The 22,573-nt window shown below is 49.0% G+C and overlaps 1 protein-coding gene across 3 annotated transcripts in view; it reads left to right on the top strand.

The window, feature by feature from the left end:
• The window catches only part of CGN (cingulin), a 2,193,661-nt gene that overhangs the window by 1,417,967 nt on the left and 753,121 nt on the right, over positions 1 to 22,573 (top strand). The window lies entirely within an intron of this gene.

Consider the following 22,573-nt stretch of genomic DNA (forward strand, 5'->3'; position numbering starts at 1 on the left):
ATACTCCTGGCTTTGTGCCCGCCCTTTCTACTGACTCCCGTGCTAGTTGGTCCACCTTTCCACTATTTACAGAAGCAGAAGTCTTGGCAGCTATCCTAAAGATGAAATCTTCCTCACCCGAGGATGCCATTCCTGCCGCTATTATGAAGACGATTGCCCCTGACATCTTGACTGATATCACGATGGCTATAAACAATTCTTGCCAGTCCAGACTGGTCCCCCCGGAGTTGAAATCTGCGAGGGTCAGTCCCCTCATTCTGAAGCCTTCCCTGGATCCCACTATTCCTGCTAATTTTCGTCCTATTTCTTTGCTCTCCTTTCTCTCTAAACTCTTGGAATCTCTGGTTACACCTCTTTTGTCTTCTTTTCTGGAATCCTCAAAAATCTTTGATCATGCCCAGGTTGGTTTCAGGCCAGGGAGAGGCACGGAAAGTGTGCTTGTCTCTGTACAGGACGACATGAACAGATTAGTCGATGCAGGCGGAGTTGGGGCTCTGATCCTGTTAGATCTATCCGCCGCATTCGACACGGTTGACCACCCCATCCTCCTCGCTTGCCTGTCACAGATTGGAATATATGGCTCTGTTCTTGCCTGGTTTACCTCTTTTCTTTCAGATCGCACACAGACCCTTGCCATGCCACCCTTGATCTCCCCCTCTTGTCCCCTCACTTGTGGTGTCCCTCAGTGATCCTCTCTCTCGCCGATTTTGTTTAACATATACATCTGGGCCTTGGTCTGTCTCATCCGCTCCTATGGGCTTAATTGCTACTCGAACGCGGATGAGACACAAATCCTGATCCTTTTGGATCAGGAGCAATCTGAGGTCTCTGTAACGCTCACCTGATTCCCATAGAGGCGCTGGTCTTGACTGGGCGTATACCGTATCTTCAAAGGTGATGTGTAACACACGGCTGGCTCTTTGGGCTGGACCTCTGTGCACTGTATGTCTGGCTCGAAGGGTAAGATGTCTGCAGATAGAAAATATGGGATTAATGAACTGGGTTATTGAATGTCTCTCTCTTCTTCCCTTTCTCTTCTCCTGTAGAACCCCAAAGGTTAACGCTCTCACCTTAGGTAAGTGAACGCTGTGCTCTCCATCTGCCTCGAGGCAGGGTGCTGTAACCAGTTTCTTCACTGGATAAGGGGAGCAGGCCTCTTGACTTCAGAGGACTGCTGTCCGTCGTTTACTGCACGAACTGTAAGTTTCGAGTGATTCTAATGTCTTTAAAGTCTTTAGTAATGATGTCTCTTGTTTTGCAGGGTTCCGGCGATGGCGGATGACGGGCTGAAGTGAGTTGAAGATGGAGCCCGTGTGATGAATAGAAGCGCCTGGAAGCACGTAAGTACGCGCTTGTTGCCTGCTTCACGATGCGCTCTAACTGTCTTTTTATTTTGCAGGTACAAGTTCGGGGCGGCTGCAGGGTGCCGGAATGCCCACTGGGTTAGATGTGGAAAGGAGGAATGGCACGTGAGTATTAAAGTTCCCCAATGTCTTTAAACGCACCTTGTTTTGTCTTTCAGATGCGGGATGCAGCGCCGAAGGCCTCCGGAGCGTGCGAAGAGTTGGTAAGCTTTTGTCTTTCAGATGCCGGAATGCAGTGTGAAGACCTCCGGAGCGCACGAAGAGTAGGTAAGCCTTTGTCTTTCAGATGCCGGAATGCAGCGCGAGGCGTTGGTGACAGCCGATGGACCAGGTAAGTGAAGAGCTGTCACTGAAGACCGTAATGCTAACCTGTTCTTTCTTGTCTTTATAGGTGTTGCTGAAGGCTGGATTCAGGATGGTAAGCCTTTTTCCTTAGGCCCAGGATCAGATGCAGAAGACACGATGAGCGTTCTGCTGCAGAGGATGCAGAATAACGCAAAGCAAGATTCATCCATCGGGTGTGGTTTAAATAGCCTCCTGTAGTGCTTAGGTGTCTCCTTCCACAGCCACGCCTAGGTAAGAAAAGAGTTCCTGCTTTCCAGAAGAGTTCCAGTGTTCTGAATTTAGGGAGTGGCTCCTGCCCCACCCAACAGGAAAAGTAGTTCCAAACAGAAGAGGATCAGAGGCTCAACTGGCAGGCAAGTAAGCAGCATGGTCTGCTGCAGGTAAGTCCACCCAAGCATTATGAGCCCGGCGCTTCCAGCGCTGGGACTGGGCATATTTATGAGCCTGGTGCCACTGGCGCCAGGACTGGGTCCAAAAGGTCCCAATTGGGACTGGTTGGCACTCGGAACCTGGGTTATGGATCTGCTTCCAAGGGAGTTGGGAAAACCCTGACCTTTTGGAAGCAGAGATCATGACAGTCTCAGCCTGCCTCCATGACTGCCTTATGGCAGTCGGGGTCTGGATGGATCAGAATTGGCTAAAGCTAAATGGAGATAAGACGGAGGTACTGTTGGTGGGATGTCCCCCCAACCCCTTACTGTGGACCCCTGCCTTTTGGCCCTCCTCCCTGGGCCCTTTACCTAGTCCAGTCAGCAAAGTGAAGAACCTAGGGGTTATTCTCTCTGCCTCTTTGTCCATGTCCAACCAGGTTACGGCTGTCTGCCAGTCCGCCAACCATCAGATCAGGGTCCTTAAGAGGGTCAGGCCTATGATCCCGGAAGCCCTCCGCCCTCCCGTGGAGGCTGCGCTAGTCCTTACATGGCTAGATTATTGTAATTCGCTGTATCTGTCACAACCCATCAGTCTTATTCATCGACTCCAGCGTATGCAGAACCTTGTAGCTAGGCTAGCCACTGGCTCTCCCTATGGTGCTCACATTTCACCAGTGCTTCGCCAACTTCACTGGCTTCCGGTGTCTCAGCGAATTCATTTTAAATCACTGTGTATCGTCCATCGGGCAATCCACGGTCATGGAGCTGAATTCCGAGAGTCAAAATTTTCCTGATACTCCCCGAATCGGGATCTCCGTTCTGCTTCCTCTAATCTACTCATCGTTCCTAGATTCAACCGGGAAAGGCTCGGCGGCAGAGCTTTCTCTATTCCCGTGGCCAAACTTTGGAACAATCTCCCTCCACTACTTAAGGTCACTTCTAACCACTTGTGCTTTAGAAGAGCTTTGAAAACTAATCTATTCCAGTCCCTGGCTTCTCCGCCAGTTTTTCCTTCACTGAGCAGTCTTCCTCTCTAGCGCCATGATGCCCTTGGGCGACCGTGCGCTTTATAAGTGGAAATAACATAACATAACAAATACAGCGTTGTTGTATTTGTGATTGCCGTGGTTGGAAAACCACGGAAATCATGAATACAAAAATGTTGTTATACTGACTACAGCGGCTTTTGTGTGGAGTCTCCTGGGCTCTCCCAACCCTCAGGGAGCCCATGAGACTCCAAGCGAAAGCTGCCGCAGTCAGAATAACAACGTTGTTGTATTTGTAAATACTGCAGCATTTACAAGTACAACAACGTTGTATTTATCACTGCAGCGGCTTTCACTTGGAGTCTCCTGGACTCCCTCAGGGTTGGGGGAGCCCAGGAGACTCCATGCAAAAGCTGCTGTAGTGAGAAACACTGTGACATTTTGAAACACAACCGCGTTGTGAGCCCGGGAGATTCAAAGTGAAAGCTGCTGCAGGCAGAAACACAGCGGCATTTGAAACACAACCACGTTGTGTTTCTGCCTGCCTTTGCTTTCACTTTGAGTCTCCCGGGCACCCCCGGGGACCCCGGGAGACTCAAAGTGATAGCCAAGGCAGGCATAAACACAACACGGTTGTATTAAAAAATGCTGCAGTTTTTCTTTCTAAGTTTTCCGGGCTCCGCAGCTAGTTCTTAAGAAATTAAGAAATAAGCACTTACCGGGATGCAGCTTTCCTGCCTGTCGTCTCTCGTCTCCATCCTCCGGCACCAATGAGGTAAAAGACACACAGTGGTAGCTTTTGTTTATTACAGCTGGCTGGCTTTTGCTTCATTAGTGCCGCAAGGGCAAACACAGGAGGCATCCATTTCACAAAATGGATACCTCCTAGTGCTTCGCATTTTTAAGTTTGAGATTCAATTGCTCAATATTTTACATAGGGACTTTTTAAAAAAACATTTTTTAGATATATTTTTTATTATTACCCATCTTTTTAGCCAATAATATTTTTGAGCGCACTATTCCTTTAAGACAACTGAGCCCTTTCTGTTCTGGGACGGCGTCATCTGATGTCCCTTCCTGCAGTCCCACCTGCTTCACCTCCTCCACGTCCAAGTAACATTTCCGGACTTGTCACGAGATATTCAGAAGTTAACGTAGATTGGGTCTATAGAACCAGGCCCACAAGGAAAGAGACAGGGATTTTGTTCCCTATACTTAATATGTCAGATTTTGCATTGATTTTTTTTTTTATTTTTTAACTCAAATCAGTTCTTTTTAGTGTGATCATTTCACTTAGTGACATTGCCCCAGATTCTTTCATCACTTCAAGAAGAGTATTAAATGCCATCAATAGAACGTCTGTATGCTGGAATTACACCATTACTGCGCCCCCATCACTGCGACCTGAAAATGTCGACTTTATTTTGAGCCCCTTTACACCTGATATATATATGTGGGGGTGGTATATAATGCAAATGGGGAGGGTTGCGGGGGGGTCGATAAATGTGTTGTAAAGGGGTTTGACATTTTTTAAAAAGTAGACAATTTCGGGGGTCGCAGTAATCGTATAGATCACTGTATGCTTACTTCCATATTACTATCTGGAAACAGCATCAACAAAACATGAGGTTTGTCATAGAAGACCTTCACTTTCAGTACACATTTCCCTTTTGGCCTGAATACAAACCCCAGACTGTTAACAAAGAATCAGTCAATGGTGGTGGCTCACTTATGTCTCAAGAACATTTAGTTGTTTCTGTATCTGGACGACTGGCTGATCAAGAGGTCTTCACCCTTCCAAGTAAGCGTCCATCTTCCAAAAAGCATGAACATTTACTTCCAGGCGGGATTTTCAATGAACAGTCCTCAATCTCATGTTTCTACCCAACTGATTCATTTTATAGGAGCTATATTAGACACTGGTGTGCAAGCTGTATGGCGTTATGGATTCTTTCATTTATATAGCTCATTCTTATGGGAAACTATCAGTATTGGGAAACTACTTTCTACCCATGGTGAATCCCTGTATTATTAAAGCCACGCATATCACCCTGAAGTTGGGCTAGGATACTGTGAAAAATCACTGGATGTCACAAAATATATTTCTGATGTTTGTTAATCTGCTTAGAATCACATGCTGTGCATAGGTCCGACATCCAGTGGTCACTGCGGAGTATTGCATTTTGTTTTTCGTAGTCGAAAAGGGGACGTCGACAAGGCGTGTCTGTAACACTATCCCTATAGTGACGTGTGTTGTACCCACAATCCCTCACGCGTCGAGGTCCCTCAGATTGTTTTTTTCCGCCCAGCTACTGGTCGCCTTTACGCAGAGCTCCTCGAGAGACATTGCAGATTTCATCTCCTCGACCTTTGGTCGTTTTTCTATATTAATATAGAACATATCGATCCCCCCCTCGACGCTGTTATGAAGCTGTCTCCGCCGAGCAAGATCTTCGACGGAGGGGACGAGCGGAGGAGATCCTTCGGCGTTGCCGAACACGTGGCCTGGCCTCGCAGGCCATATACAGTAGGGAGAGTGGGGGTCGTGGGACATCTCTAATTCTTTTCTGAGAATGCCTTTCCTTTTCCCCTTCCTTTCCCTTGGGGTGGTTATCACGTTTTATTGCCTCGGCTATGGAGAAGGACACCCTTTAGGTTTTGCCCGCTTTGCAAGGGCAAGTTTACTTGGAAGGACAAGCATTCACGGTGTAACCGCTGCTTGCCCCTCGATCACAAGGAGGAAGGTTGCACGGCTTGTCGACTTCTTAAGCCGAAGACTCTAAAAGACCGTAGGGTCAAAAGGTGGGCGGCCTACGCTATGTCGAAGGCCGACGCCCCACCCACCGTCGCTACCTCCGACAGTGACGAGGAACGTGATACCACGACCTCCGCTACGGAAGTCGGAAACCCCCCTAGAGAGCGCACACGCGCTTCGTCGTCTGTCCCCAGCCCCGACGGGCTCGGCTCACGCCCTGCTTATGAGGATGAACACCCCGGCGGCACTGACGCACACAAGACCACACATAAGCACACAACCCATGGCTCTTCTTTGCCAAAGGCAAAGAGAGCATCAGCGCCCAAGGAGACGCAGGTTTCACCGGCGGCCTCCTCGGACCGTTCGGGTTCGAAGCCCCTCTCGCAACCGCAGCCGCGACCAGCGACTGGGCTTTCGGCAAATAAGGGCGCCGCCCCCAAATCATCGGCCGGAGCGCATCAGCAGAAAGCGCATGCCGCCGTAGAGCGTTCGACACCCATAACGTCGAAACCACAGCTCTCTGCTGACAAACGAGTCGCTGAGAGCTTGGCGAGGATCGTGGTAGCCGATGCCCACAGGCGTACGCCGAAAGATACGTCGAGCGCTACGCAAAGGTCGAAAGACACGCCGAAAACACAGGGACGATCTCCTTCAGTCGAAGGGATTCCCAGCACACCTGAAGGCTTTTTGGGGGGCGACGGGACACTTTCCTCGACGTTATGGGAGAGGTCGAGCCGTTTTCAGCTACAAGACACCAATTTTCCCCCGCTAGACCGCTCAGGGGTACCCCATGAAACCATGGAAAGGCTCCATCTCTGCATGTAAAGAATGGAGAGGTTTATGAATGCCCAAAACCCTCCCACTCCAAAGAGAATAAGAGAAGGGCCTCAGGAGGACCCCAGGGCCAAAATTCCAAGATTAGTCAATCCCCAACAGGACACAGCCTCAGACTTCCACAGTGTGTATGACCTCACTGGGGAAGAACATTATTTTGAGGGAGAGGATGATTTTATGGACGAGGAAGACGGACGGAACCAGGAGGAAGGTCTGGAAGACAGCCAAACTTGATAGGAGAAGGCTTCGGAGAAAATCCAGAAGAAGGACCTTCTCACCCCTGGCAATCACCATCAATATATTCCGACACTGATGTCCTGAACCTAAATCCTCCTGATGTTTCACCTGTTAGAAACACGTCTCCCATTGACGATCAACCCACATTTAATGCCCTGCTGCGCAGAGCAGCAGCACACTTCGAACTGGACACTGGAAAGCTCTCCCCTGAATTGGACTTTGTAGAAAGGGTAATTAAGGAGAAACCCCCGGTCAGTCAGACAATTCCCCTCCTCGCTTCGGTGAAGAGAAGAATCATCCCTTCGCTGTCCACACCCGCACTAATCAGAGGGGTCAATCCTAGAATTGAAAAACTTTTCACTCCTTCACCCTCAGACCCGCTGTACATCAGGGGACATTCCATTCCGGATTCCCTGGTAGTAACCAACACAAGAAAGAGGGCAGGGGTACCACTTTCCACCAGTGAGGCACCACCTGACAAGGAGGGCAAGCGGTTATATGCCCTTGCAAAAAGAATTACATCCTCGGCCGCCTTTTCGGCAAGAATTGCCAACAACAATTCTTTGCTCGCTAGCTATGCGGACGCGCAGTGGGCCAAACTGCGCAAAGACGCCGAAGAAGCGCCGGAACCATTACGTACACGCCTGCTTTCAACTATTGGCGAAGGAACCCAGGTCAACCAGAGTATTGTAAAGAGCTCTCTGGATGCAGCAGGAACCTAGTTCAGGGAATAGTCCTAAAACGCCATGTATGGCTGCGCAACTCAGGGTTCAAACCGGAGACACAGGCGTCTTTAATAAATAAACCTGTTGAAGACTCAAACCTCTTCGGGAAAGCGGTGGAAGAGGCTCTGGAGATGGCTAAAAAAGAGTTTGATACTATCAAAACTCTTGACCAAATCTCTAAGCCCGCTACCAGGCGCAGCTATGGCAATAAACGCTTTTTTCGTGGCCAACGCCAACAACAAAACCAGCAGCAACAGTACCCTGCCACCAATTTCCAGACCAATAGTGGCCAGTACAGCCAAAGAGGACAACGCCGGGGCAAAGGAAGAGGGCGAGGGTCCACCCCCAGAGGTTCCCAAGCCCCTAACAACACCAAGTGACACGAAGATTCGCGTCCCCTCTCATGCAACACCGGTCGGGGGCCGGATAACATCCTTTCTTCCAGCATGGGAGGGTATAACGTCAGACCGCTGGGTACTTTCCACCGTAGCCCACGGATACTGCATCGAATTCAACACTTCCCCAACATACAAACCCCCGAGGGGACGACGCATGTCACCGGAACATCTTGCCATCCTTCTACAAGAAGTACAGCAACTGCTGGAAAAAGGAGCCATAGAGGTCGTGCCTCTATCTCAGGTAACGGAAGGTATTTATTCAGTGTACTTCCTTGTACCCAAAAAGGTTCTAACCATGCGCCCTGTATTAGATCTGCGCCCAGCGAACAAGTTTATCAAACCCCAAAAGTTTCGTATGATGACCCTACAGGAAGTGATCCCACTGCTATCACAGGGAGATTACATGACAACATTGGACATGAAAGATGCATACTTTCATATTTTAATGTTGCCAGCGCACAGAAAATACCTCCGGTTCATGATAGAGGGCAAACACTACCAGTTCAGAGTGCTACCCTTCGGCATAGCATCAGCACCGAGGGTATTCACGAAGGTACTGGCAGTGGCAGCGGCCCACCTACGCAGGTTGTCCATTCCAGTTTACCCTTACCTCGACGACTGGCTCATAACAGGGGATTCTTAAGAAACATGCTTCTCCAATACCCAAAAGACTGTAGACCTTTTGTTCCAGTTGGGCTTCTCCATCAACGAAAAGAAGTCCAGCCTAGACCCCAGCCAAATCAAACAATTCCTAGGGGCTCTAATTCAAACAAAGGACGGCCTCGTCTTCCCCTCCAAAGAGAGGGTCCAAAACATGTTGTTTCAGATCCCTCAATATGTGACTGGTCGAGAGGTGACGGTACGCAAAGCAATGCGCTTGCTAGGCATGATGGCGTCGTGTATTTATTTGGTACCTCACGCGCGCCTGCGCATGCGCCCAATGCAGGAGTGGCTCAACAGCCAGTGGTGTCAGGCCAGCGGACTATGGGACGACCTAGTGGTGGTCTCGCAGGCCTTAGTTCTCTTGCTACGGTGGTGGACAAAAGAAAACCTAGAAAAAGGGAAACCCTTTGCCACACCCGCGGCGGAAGCCACTCTAACCACAGACGCATCCCTCACAGGATGGGGGGCTCACCTATCCCATCAAACTGCTCACGGAGAGTGGACTCCGAACGTAGCATCCAAACACATCAATCTTCTGGAGCTACTAGCGGTGTTCAAGGTGCTAAAAGCCTTCAAGGAACACCTACAAGGCAGGACAGTGATGGTCCTTACAGACAGCACCACAGCCATGTATTACATCAACAAACGGGGGGGAACCCACTCTCCAGGACTGTCCGAACTGGCCCAAAACATATGGAAGTGGGCTCTCAAACAGAATATGTTCCTTCTGTCACAACATGTACCAGGGGAACTCAATCTGCTGGCAGACAAACTCAGCAGAGATTTCCCCCTGCCCGAAGAGTACGAATGGCGACTGCACGAAGACATCGTCTTGACGTCTTCACGCAATGGGGGTTCCCAGAAATAGACCTGTTCGCAACCCTGGAGAACTCACAATGCCAAAGTTACGCCTCCAGGAACCCGCAGAACCAATCCAAGGGGAACATTCTGTCGATTCAATGGTCAGGGAGATTTGTTTACGCTTTTCCCCCGACTCCCCTTCTCAACAAGGTAGTGCACAAGATGCACCAGGAACAAGTAACCATGATACTGGTGGCTCCAATGTGGGCCCGACAGCCATGGTTCGCTCACTTGATGGAGATGTCTCTATCTCCCCCAGTGAAACTCCCCTGCCCGTACAACATGCTGTCACAAGACAAGGGCAGGACTCTGCATCCATGCCCCCAGAACATGAACTTAGCAGCCTGGCTCCTGAGATCATAGAATTTGGGCATCTACAGCTCCCACAGAGATGCATGGACATCCTCAGGGAAGCCAGAAAACCTAACACTCGCCACTGCTATTATAGCAAATGGAAGAGATTTGTCATTTGGTGCAGAGGAAAGAGCATCAACCCAATTGACTGCTCTCCCACACATATTATTCTATACCTGACCCATTTATTGGATTCAGGTCTAGTGTTCAATTCCATTAAAGTCCACCTAGCGGCACTTTCTGCATACACCACTTCCCAACTCAAAGTGTCGTGGTGGAAGATCCCTGTTATAAAGGCCTTCATGGAGGGAGTAAAGAGAATACACCCCCCGATAGCTAACCCAGCTCCTGGATGGGACTTAAACGTGGTACTTACCAGACTCATGGGCTCACCATTTGAACCCATGCACAAAGCATCTCTTAAAGACCTCACTCTTAAGACTGCTTTTCTAATAGCTATCACCTCCATCAGGAGAGTAAGTGAACTACAGGCTCTTTCTGTTCTAGACCCCTTTGTTACAGTTCACAAAGATAAAGTGGTTCTGCGCACTCACCCAAGGTTTGCTCCAAAATTCATCTCAAAATTCCACGTAAACCAGTCTATAGAACTACCAGCGTTCTTTCAAAATCCTTCCAACTTGGGAGAAAGGACTCTGCACACACTAGATGTGCGCAGAGCGGTCATGTTCTACATGGAAAGAACCAGACCACTGAGGAAGACTAATCAGTTCTTCGTCTCGGTGGCAGCAGGAAGAGAAGGGGATGCAGTTTCAAAGTCCACTATTTCTAGATGGATTGTTCAATGCATCACTCTCTGCTATACTCTTGCTAAGAGAGAACTACCCTTTAGGCCAAGAGCACATTCTACTCGAGGCACGGGGGCGTCCATAGCATTCATTGCAAATGTTCCCCTTGAGTCCATCTGCAAAGCGGCTACCTGGAGTTCTGTGCACACCTTTACAAAACACTACTGTCTAGATGCACACTCTAGATCTGACTCCCAGGTGGGACAGGCAGTATTAAGACATCTTTTCTCTACTGTTCCTTCTCATAACCCACCGCCAACTCCGGGTACTGCTCGCTAGTCTATGCACAGCATGTGATTCTAAGCAGATTAACAAACATCAGAAGACAATGCATTACTTACCGTAAAAGCATTTCTGATGGTTGTATCTGCTTAGATTCACATGCGCCCACCCTTCCTCCCCGCTTGGATGGAAGGAACATAGACATCTTTCTATATTTCTCTCTGTTCTGTACTCACTCACGTCTAGAAGGCTCCCTCAGGGCAGAAAAATACAAACAGAGGGACCTCGACGCGTGAGGGATTGTGGGTACAACACACGTCACTATAGGGATAGTGTTACAGACACGCCTTGTCGACGTCCCCTTTTCGACTACGAAAAACAAAATGCAATACTCCGCAGTGACCACTGGATGTCGGACCTATGCACAGCATGTGAATCTAAGCAGATACAACCATCAGAAATGCTTTTACGGTAAGTAATGCATTGTCATACTGGTTGAGGTGCACAACATATGTACTTATATTTTAATGTTTTAAAGGCAAATTCTTTGCATACATTAATTATTTCAGGCGCCCGGGATACGCCCCTGGCAACAGACACTATACTAAATATACACAGCTCATCAAACATCTGACAAGTTATGCAGTCACTCTTTTGAGGAAACCCTCTATAGTTCAATCTTGTATTCAATAAAGAAAGAAATTCTTAAAAAACAAAGCAGGACGACGGCCACCAGGGGGCGCACGGATGAGTAGTCTTCCCGTGTGAGCTCTCCCCTCGAGGTCCTGTAATGTGACTTGAGCCCCCACATTATTCCCCCCCAAGACCCCCAAAGGTGGAGCAGTCGTACGAAGACTCCCCCTTTAATCCGCAAAAACCTGATCGAAATCGGATGTATAGAATGGAAGAAATCTGCTTTGAAGTTTTCCCACTCGTGACAACGGGAGACACGGGACCTACGCAGCTCATGACCAAGGAGGCCGTGAGCACCTGCTGCCTGACAAACAACGAAGTGAGTGCCCGACGTCCCGTCCCACCACCCCACCCTACTCATCCCCTGAGGACACTTTTGAGTAGCCCACGAGGTGGTGTGCCCGTGGAGAGGAGGAGCCGGCGGCGTCTGCACAGCGGGCCCCTCCACCCGAATGCTGCCCTCACCCCCGAAGTGCTACGAGGGAACAAGGCCCCCGTTGCCGGCCTCAGCCCGTGTCGCAGCCGCTGCGGGCCGCCAGCTGCGACGACGCAACCCGGTTGCTCCGGCCCCTGTGGGCGTGTCCCGGATGCCTGCCTGCTCCGTGTGCGCCCGCGGCCTCATGCCGGAGCGGGAGTGCAGCCGGGCCCCTGTGTGCCCGACGGGAGGATGCGCGGAGCCGACATGCTCACATCCAATGCCCCGTGGGCGTGAGCACTAGTATAACGTGAGCTTTCCTCTTACTAACGCTGGACTCTCAATGTGTCTTTCACCTGTCCTAGTGTCGAGCCTGCTGGGGTGCCTTTACACAAGTCTGCCAGGGCCTATTCTACAAAAGATCTTAGCAGACCTTTTCCGCCAGCTGTAATAGTATTGGGAAACCTGCTTTGGCACACTCCGGCCAGGAATGTTATAATATATTGAAGGTCTGAAACAGGTCTATCCTTTGGATAATGGACTGCTGAGCGCCGTGCACTATCCAAAAGATTAATAAAGTGCCACTCCCACGCACGGTGCTTCCACAGGGAAACCATCCATCCCGGACTGCTCCGGCAGCACGTCACACTGCGCTGACCCTGCAAACCCCAGGAGCAGTGAAATATTCCAGACAAAAGAACAGCATCCTGAGGCTGGGACCCCCGAGAAACTTCCAATAGTGGGAAACAAGTACTGACTCCCTTGGCGGAGGGGCAATAAGGGGCGCCACTCGGAAGGCTGTACTCACTCACTGTGCAAGGACGCCACGGATTCCCTGCGGGCGCTCAATAGCAACGCGGCCCATCCCGATTCATCGGCCAGATAGCTCCCCTTGTGGGAAGCGTCCCCAGGCGGAATAGTGACCGGACCCCTCGGGCGCCTCTCCAGCGTCCTCACGATCCTCTCAACAACCTCAACACTTGGCCCTGTCCTTCAGCTGCCGACCTACACTCCTGCACAGAGGGTAAGGCCCCCGATTCAGGGGCGTGTGCCTCCTCTAACCCAAGGGCCACTACATGAACGCCAAGAGCAGACTAGCCAAAACACTTATGCCTCACCCTCCTTGGCCCTTGAACAGGAAGTAACAATGGCAACAGATGTCGCCGAAGCGGGGACCGCTGCCACTAAAGGGGACATCGCGGCACTTCTTTGTAAGATAAAAAATATGGGAGCCAGTCTAGGTGGTAAAATTGACAAGATCACCCAGAGAATGGACAATTTTGAAGAAAGACTAGAAGGAGGGGAGAACAATCAAGCCTCGATTGACACCCTTGAAGCTCAAATGGTTACGAGGATATGTAATATTGAAAAGAGGGAGGAGGAGATAAGCCTGAAAATGGACGACTTGGAAAATGGAGAAAGAAGGAATAATCTCCGATTTTTTTGGAATTCCAGAATCCGAAGGAGAAACTGAGGACTCACTCAAAACCACAATACATAACATCATAAAAATGCTAATGGCAGACGGAGAGATAGACAAGCCCAAAACAGAACGAATCCATAGGGCAGGTGGGCCCCCTGGTGGCCCACGCTCTGTCCTCGCACGATTCCACCGATACCAGTACAGGAATAGGATCCTGGCGAAGGCTAGAGCCGGAGACTCGCTCACAATCGGGGGTTCCCAAATTACTATCTTCCAAGACCTGTCATCGCTTACGTTGGCATTGAGGCGTCTCTGCAGTCCCCTGACGAAATGGCTCAAAGAGCGGGGAACGAGATATAGATGGGGGTACACCTTCTCCCTCACATTTGAACACGGAAGCACGAAGGTGGTCCTCTGGTCTGAGATCAAGGATTTCACTGCGGACATTCTAGGGACGGCCCCAGGGGATGGCGAAAGAGATCACAAGGGACATGCCGAAATGCAGTGGAAACTTCAGGGCCCCAGACGAAAAAGGGTGAAAGGTTCAAGGAAATATAGACGCCCTAACAACACGCCCGAAAATGGAAAATGAAAAGGCATTGTTTGAACCTCGTGGAGCAGCGGATTGGAATCTACGATTGAAATGTCCTGAGACAGCCATTCCTCATTTCACACCTGCATGAACGCTGTCAGGGCGGTTGCACCCGGCCGTGGAGCCTCCCCCCCCACCCCCCCAAAGTAAAGGGGGGAATCGAACTTCCGAAGGAAAGGCCGGAGAACGCACGTATAGTTTTATTTTTGTTATTCTTCTATTGTTATTGTTGAAATATATGATGTTGGCGGGGAGGGGGGCGGCGGGAGAGGGGGCTCAACTATATACTGTGATGTCATATTCGAGCGGGACCGTGAGGTAACGGTCCCCACTGGTGGTCCGATACCGGACTGAACTTTTCCACCAGGTCTAAATCGGACGCTGCCAAAGTCCTAAAAACGGCACAACCTCAGTTCTTGGGTAGCACCGTCTAAACAAATCCGCAACTTCAATAACAGTGTGGGACTGAGAAGCTGGACAATTGCCTGGCCGCTGAAAGTTAGCACTGCCTCAATGATACCCAACAATGGCATCACCTGATGAATGCAAACTGAGGGATTTGCTTAGAGTGGGGACCGTCAATGTGAAGGGCCTGAGCTCACCAATCAAGAGGTCATTAGTCCTCAGAGAATTCCGCAGATCCAATATTGACATACTCTCCTGCAGGAGACCATGTTTGCCAAAGGGGAGGAGCGAAGCATCCTGGGGAAGCGGGGGGGCTTGGAATTCTGGGGATCAGGCCCACTCAGGAAAGGAGGCGTTGGAATCCTACTCAGAAGAGGAATCAAATTTGAACTGGGAAAGGTATGGTCCTATGTGTCGGGTCGTGCTCTCCTGATAACGGGGGAAATAGCAAAAGTGAAAGTAGTTTTTGTCACAGTATACGCACCCAACACTGAGCAGACTGCATTCCTAGAGAAAACCATCCCTAAGGTAATACTGGAAGCCACAGGCCACATCATTCTGGGAGGAGACTTCAACCAATGGGCGGACCCGGATAAGGACTGGAAACCGGGCAAACCCGAAACGAGAACCCAATACAAGGGAGGGCACACTGAGCTGGCTGTAATAATGGAACTGTATGACATGAAGGACGTGTGGAGAGTTATGCACCCTAATGAGAGTGGGTATACCTTGTACTCAAATCCCCATCAGAACGTTCATGTGTATTGACTATATATATCTCACGAGCAAACTCACATCCAGTACACAACATACAGACATTATCCCGATTTCTTGGTCGGACCACGACATGGTCCCAGTACATATAACCTGGGCCGACCCACCTGCCATGGAGGGAAGTGGCGGTGCAACGAGACCCTCTGGAAAGACACGATTTTCAAAGCCGCTATGGAGACTGAAATAGATCAATATTTCGAACTGAACAATGATGGGGAAGTTACCAAACAAACAGTCTGGGAGGCGGGGAAGGCCACTTGGAAGGGCATCTTAATACGTGAGGGGGCCTCCAAGAAAAGGGAGCGGAAGATCATAGAACAAAGGCTACGCACTGAAATACGTCACCTAGAGGTAGAGATAAGGAAAGACCCTAAAGTAGACCCTGATAGAATGAAAACAGCCCAACACAAAAGAGATGAACTGCGGTTATTGAAACATGACCAAGTAGTATGAAAACTGCGGTTCCTAAAACAGAAATTTTATGAAAAAGGGGACAAGGCTGATTCTTTATTAGCCACCAGACTCAGAGAACAGAGAGCGGAACGCAGGGTGAAGGAAGTATTTGAGGATCCCTCCTCCCCTGCCCATATCCCCCACACCATCCCGGAGGCCTTTGCCAATTTCTATGAGGACTTATACACCTCTGAAAGGACCCCTGGCCAGTCAGATATACACTTCCATCTAGCCCCAATCACCATGCCCACAATAACACAGATAGAAACTGAGCTCCTCAAATCCCCAATTACTGAACAAGAGATCCACAAAGCAGTTAAAAGGCAAACACTAGGTAAATCCCCAGGGGAAGATGGCTAAACGGCCTGTTTTTTATAAAACTTTCACTAAGCACCTGACACCCTTCCTGATGGAACTATTTAATGAAATAATAGAGACGGGCGTGGCACCGGTCTCCTTCAAAAAAGCACTGATTACAGTGATCCCAAAGGATGGGAGAGACCCTAAATTTTGTGGATCATACCGCCCTATTTCCCTCCTTAACCTTGATGCCAAAATCTATGCTTGGGTACTGGCTGCCAGACTTGAATCACTTATGCCCCACCTGGTCCACCCAGATCAGGTCGACTTTATATTGGGGAGACAGGGAGCTGATTCCATGCGCAAGACACTGCACCTCATCCATGTGTCCCACAACCTCCCCAACGACCCCGTCCTACTGTCTCTAGACGCAGAGAAGGCTTTCGATAGAGTAGAATGGGAATTCCTGGGAGCAGTCTTGCAGAAAGTTGGAGTAGGCCCAAGAACTAGTAGAGGGATACAAACAATATACACGTCCCCCGAGTCTTCGATATTTGTAAATGGGGAATACTCCAGGTGGTTCGAATTGAAACGCGGCACAAGACAGGGATGCCCCCTCTCTGCAATCCTATTTGCTTTGTCATTAGAACCCCTGGCACAGAAGATATGATCTGATCCTTTGATAGAGGGGATGTGGCTAGGGTCAAAGGAATACAAATTAGCTCTCTACGCAGATGACATTCTCCTTCATGTGGCTAACCCCTCACAGTCTGTCCCCCATGCATTGAAGCTAATGGACAACTATGGCCAATTCTCTGTATTCAAAGTAAACAGGTCCAAGTCCGTTTTGTTGGATACTGCGCTCCCATATCTAGGCATACAGGTCACCAAAACCCTGAGTGAGCTATTTCAGGCCAACTTCCCCCCTCTCCTCCAGCGATTTGAAGCAGATCTAAAAAAATGGACTAAACTCACAATCTCATGGCTCGGCCGAATTAATGCAGTCAAGATGATCTGCCTTTCCCGTTTCCTGTACCCATTCCAAATGTTACCAGTCGAGATACCGAAGGATTTCTTTATTGACGCCAAGAAGATGATGATGAAATTCATATGGCAGGGGAAGAAAGCGAGAATCCCATACAATACATTAACACTTCCCAAAGACAAAGGAGGAGTCGGCCTCTCCGACCTGAGAACTTATTATGAAGCCGCCCAGTTGCGCGTCCTAATCCCTCATCTCAGGGAACACAAAAACCTACAATGGGTCCAAATGGATAACCACTATCTGTCCCCGGCCACGGTGTCAGAATGGCTATGGACTCCACACAAAAGGGTACTACGAAAGATCAAAGGCCACCCATCCTGAGCACCATATGGAGTATATGGCGGCCAGGCAAGGAGATGCGCAAAATCACCACCTGGCCTTCCCCCTCAGTCATCTGTGGTCTCCCGGCATAAACAACCATATACCCGACGTGGCTAGGTTTCAGCGTAGTATGAGGCGGGGCTTGAGAGAGTGGGCCAACTGCAAAAGAAGGACTCTTTCATCACTCTCCTGGAATTGACAGAAGCCTTAGGCATAGGCACCCTATCCACGTTCCAGTAGATTCAACTGAAAGGGGTCCTAAAGAAGGCCGAATGGAAGGACAAATTGAACAGAGACTTGACCTCATTTAAGAAGATCTTGGACTCTAAATCGGAAATGAGAGGTCTCATATCTATGATGTACCAGGAATTAATTGCAGTAGGCGAGGGCTCTACAGAACCCTGAGATCGAGATGGGAAAAAGACTTTGGGGAGGAAATTCACCCCGACCAATGGGAAACAATGTGCAGAGCGGCCCCCAGAACGTCAATATCCAGCCAATACAAACTCCATGCCATCAAACTGTTACACAGGTGGCAATACGATCCCCTTAGACTTTCTAAAATGTCCCAAACAATGAACCTTACATGCTGGAGGAAGTGTGGAGAAATAGCCAGTTACTGGAATATATGGTGGGGCTGCCCGCGCATTAGAGTATTCTCGGACGAGGTCCTCGAATGGATCAAGGAAATAGAAGGGATTCAAAGAGACGCTGACCCGTACTTAATTTTATTCAGCTTAGAAAGGGAGGAAGATGATTTGTCCAGAGTTAAAGGCTTGACTCCCCATCTGCTATTGGCGGCCTGAGCCCTACTGGTGATCAAATGGAAATCCACGACGGTGCCCGGAAAGAACGAATGGATCACCTTAGCCACAAATATTTACCTAATGGAAACAATAACTGCTTCTCTGCACAGCAAAGCCGCCTAATGTGAAGCGCTCTGGTCAGAATTTAAGAACAAACATTTCATAACAAAAGTTGACTCCCAAGCGGAGGAGTCTTGCGGATCCTGATGGAAAACGTGAAATCCAACTGACAGCGGCGGAAAAGGACTCACAATAAGCGCCCACTGAGCGACCAGGCAATGGAAATATGACCAAAATGTCTTTAATGTTCCCATGCTTCTACAACACTCAACGGATGTGTGCTACACCAAGAAAGGGCAGGTGGGGAGGGGGGAAAAGTTTCCGAGTTAAGACAAATACACCCTGAAACAAGCAACAGAATACATGCTGGGTATGTTATTCGGGACAATGCGCCCCGTCTCTATTACGCAACCAATTATGAATAACGGCATGTTGTATAATGTGTTTACTTTTGTATTTCTTTTTCTCTCTTTGATAAAATTAATAAAAGCAAATAAAAAAAAAACAAAGCAAACTAATTAAATATTGTCTTTGTTTCACAAAAAACAATCAGCACTTGCTCAAGTGTTTTCATACGTAAAGTATTTTGGTGAGCAAGAAGAAGAAAAGCATGTGATAGTCAAAAAGTAATAAACAATGAAATCGTATTAAACAGTGCATTGATATCCTTACACAACAATTCTGCAACACTTGTAAGAACAATTCAACATCACTAAAGATGGTTTTCCCATTGAAGTGCTCCCATATCCACTGTACGTTTCGGGACAACCTGTCCCTTCTTCAGGTGGAAGTGTTTTCTTTTTCAAATGATCGAATCACTGGATGTCGTCACTTCTCCCCAGAGGGGAACCCCTTCTCATGATGCCAGGGATGTGAGGCTGCTACCCGATAGTTCCCCCTGGGGCTGATATAATGTGGGAGGATCTCATGGGGAGGGACTCCACACTCTCCCCCGCCCCCGAAGGAGAAGAATAACCATCTAGGATGTAGCTCTGATAAGAACATCTCACCGCCACACACTCTAGCCTTTCCTTCCTCTACTAACCTCTTTGTAGACAGTCGACCTATATACTGTTGTAAAGTAGACTACCTCAAAATCCTGGAAATTACTGAGATGAAGAAGAAAATTAGGAACATAGGTAATCCAAGTAATGGGACGAGGTGGAACACAGGAGCAATGAAGAGCAATACCAAGAAGGAACTGCAGTGGTATGGACTTCCACGGAGGCGTGGTTCCTTTTGCGCGATAAAAACCAAGGAAGGACTGCCTGTTGGAGAGACGCAGCCAACCAGTACGCAAGACAGCGAAGCCTAGGAAACATGAAGAAGACGCAGATAATGCCAGCACGGAGCTGAAAGCAGTCCGCTCCTGGAGTCATGAGGACAACGGAACTCCTTTTCCCAAGGCTCCCAAACCGTAACATGCGGCTGGCTGACAGTGAAGCGAAGGCAGCGTCCATACCATTGCAGGAAATCTGTGAGGTGAAGGCACCGAAGCACAGCGATGCCTGCCCAGCTCACGGAGTAGAAGAAAGACCCCCAGGAAGAACCGGACGCACATCCTGGGAACACAGAAAGTAACGGGAGAGGCATGGGGAACAGTAGGGGCTGCAAGGTACAAGAGACAAAAGCCTTGTACGAATTTAATGAACATCACTATCTTCCTCGTATCAGTACTTGGCAGGGAAGTGGACCAAGTGGGCCAAACCAAAGGAGAGAGAATCCGGGGTTTGCCGACCGTCATAACACTCAGAGTTGGGCGTTGTAAGTGTGAAATCTGAGGAGATGTTCAGGGGAAGAGAGTCATTCCCCCTGGTTGTGAGAGATTGTGTTACAGATACCAAGAGAAGGGAGTCATTCTCCTGGTGACTTAGACCAGGAGGAAGGTCCAGCAGAGAAAGTAAATCTTGCTTGGAACGTTGTGACCTGAGGAAGGTAGTCATTCCCCCGGGCTATTTGGAATATTATTTGGAACTTTATGACCTGGGGAAGAGATTCATGCCCCCAGGTTGTTTGAGACTGAATGTCAGAAGGAGGCAGGCAGTCTCCTGGCCCACTAAGAAAACATTGGGCCTCATTACGAGGTAGGAGGTAGCCATGGTGCTATTAGCACCATGGCTACCCCCTTACCGCATTCCGGGTCTGGGAATCTTGGAGGACCCGGTAAGTCCCCGTTCCAGGAACCATTCCCCATTCCCTTTCGAGCCCCCATAGGGCTCAACGGGAATGGGGATGGAGCTAATAACGGTACTGCAATTTGCGGTAGCGTTATTAGCTCTGAAGTCCCTTAACGGGTCCCTTCCATAACGCCTGGTAAAACTAGGCGTTAAGGAAGGGACCCACTAAGGGACCTCGGAATAGGGTGGTAAGGGATTACCGGCACCGGTGTCCTTACGGGTGCCAGTAATCCTATACCATGTACCTCGCAATGAGGCCCATTGTGTGGAACTGTGACCACAGCGCAGGAGAAGGGAGGCATTCTCCTAGGATACAAACAGTACTGCTTTAGTCCTTAGTTTATAGTGTAAGGGCCAGATGTAGGGTTTTCTTGACACAGGACGGTGAACACTTTTACTTTAACAGACATTCTGACAGTCACATTAGATCTTTAGTTGAGGCAGGGAACCCCCTCTTAGGAATAGGGAGAGAGAGGTCTTCTCTTGCTTCATTTGTTAATAAAAGTCTATGGACTTGCACTCTGAAACACTTGAGTACGAGAGCGATATAAATAAAATATATCAAATCAAACATGCCACCTTTGTGTCAGAGTCCGTCAACTTTACAATTTACTTTACTCGTGGCAGCGCAAATGTTTTCGCCTGTCCTTTGGTCATATTGTTCTTTGGGCTTTTTATATGGGAGGTCCTTTCCCAGGGAAAGCTTCTGCTTTACCAGGCAAAGTGGCAGTCTGTGTGTAAGCCCGGATGTGGGGGGCTGGGAGTATCCATTCGGCAGATTGTGTGGCCAGTGCTATCCATGACTGCATAGCAACTACCAGTTTGAATGGTGCAAATCCTTACCATTGGTGGGCCTCTGCAGGGTTCTGTCCAGATCTTGGATAAAAGGAGGACTCCTGCAGCCATTCGACAGATCATCATTGGAGCCAGTACCATGAAGAAGTGCAGCTGCCGACAACCCGAGGACGACTTTTTCAGTTGATCCCGGTGAATCCCTGCTCCTTTGCCTGCCTTATCCCAGAATACTCTCTTTCGTGCTTTGACCCCTGGACTTATGGGAACAACCAGTCTCAACTGCTGTCTGCATTCTGAGCCTTTGGAGGGGTTCCTGGACCACACCGTGGACTGATGAGCTCTCTCCTTGGCTACCTCGCAGCCGTTTTCGTTCCGAGTTCATCCTTGGAACTTGGGAGGATTTTCAACTTCTACTACAAGACACCACTCCTGAATTTTCAACCACCTAGTCTCAGCAGAAGCTGTGCTTAGCCTGCTCCTTTGTTGGACCATTGAAGGTCGCCTGTCGACGACTGACAGTGGTGACACCTGTTGCACCCTCTCTTCTTCACTCACTGGAGGTGTCTTGAGGTCACCTGTAATACAGAAGTCTTATTCTTTTTTTTTGCAGTGGTGTTCAGTTGGATGCTGGACACTGGCTGGAACGGAGATTCAGGTAGTGCAAATGACCAAAACGAAATCCCATGCCTGGCACTCCCTCGGCTGGGCCAAGCACAGAAGGACGTGTCCCCAATTGAATCTGGAACCTTAGCAGTGGTCTCTGGCGGAATCTGAGTAAGGGGCGTAAGTTAACACCCCTGTTCCCTCGCTGACCTCCCCATCCTCCATAGGGTTACATGGGCATAAAGTCCTGTCCCTATCTCTCTTTCCTGTCTTAAATTGGTGGTGGTCGAGTCAAGGATCCCCTCTTGGACCTATCCTCATGTAGCGGGATTGAGTGTTCCTTACCTGATCTTTCCTTACAATTTTGGAACTGTTGACTTTAGGGCACTAGGCCGCAGTCCATCTCTGGGCTGGACATAAGTAATAGTGAACTGTTTTAATGTAGTGTTCCGACTGCCTGTATTGCACTAGTTATGAATCGGATGCTTTTCTGTCTTCTCACAAGAGTGAATGTGTAAATGTATTTTATAGTTGGTGTGTGACAAAATTTGCCTTCATGTTTCATTAATTGGTATGTACTTTAAATCTTAATAAACCATTGTATATTTTTGTACTTGACTGCCTGTTGCTCTATGTGGACACATTGTAGACAGTGAGGGGGTCAGAAATGCGAGACGGTCAAGTATTCTCACAAGTAGCCATTTTATTAAATAATAAGGGGAGACAAACGCCTATCTTTCCCTAACATAACAAGCAGTTCCCCACCTGTCAAACTAACGCTACAGGAAAA

Source organism: Ambystoma mexicanum, chromosome 1p (genome assembly GCF_040938575.1).
Source record: "Ambystoma mexicanum isolate Mex_15411 chromosome 1p, UKY_AmexF1_1, whole genome shotgun sequence".
NCBI lineage: Eukaryota > Metazoa > Chordata > Amphibia > Caudata > Ambystomatidae > Ambystoma > Ambystoma mexicanum.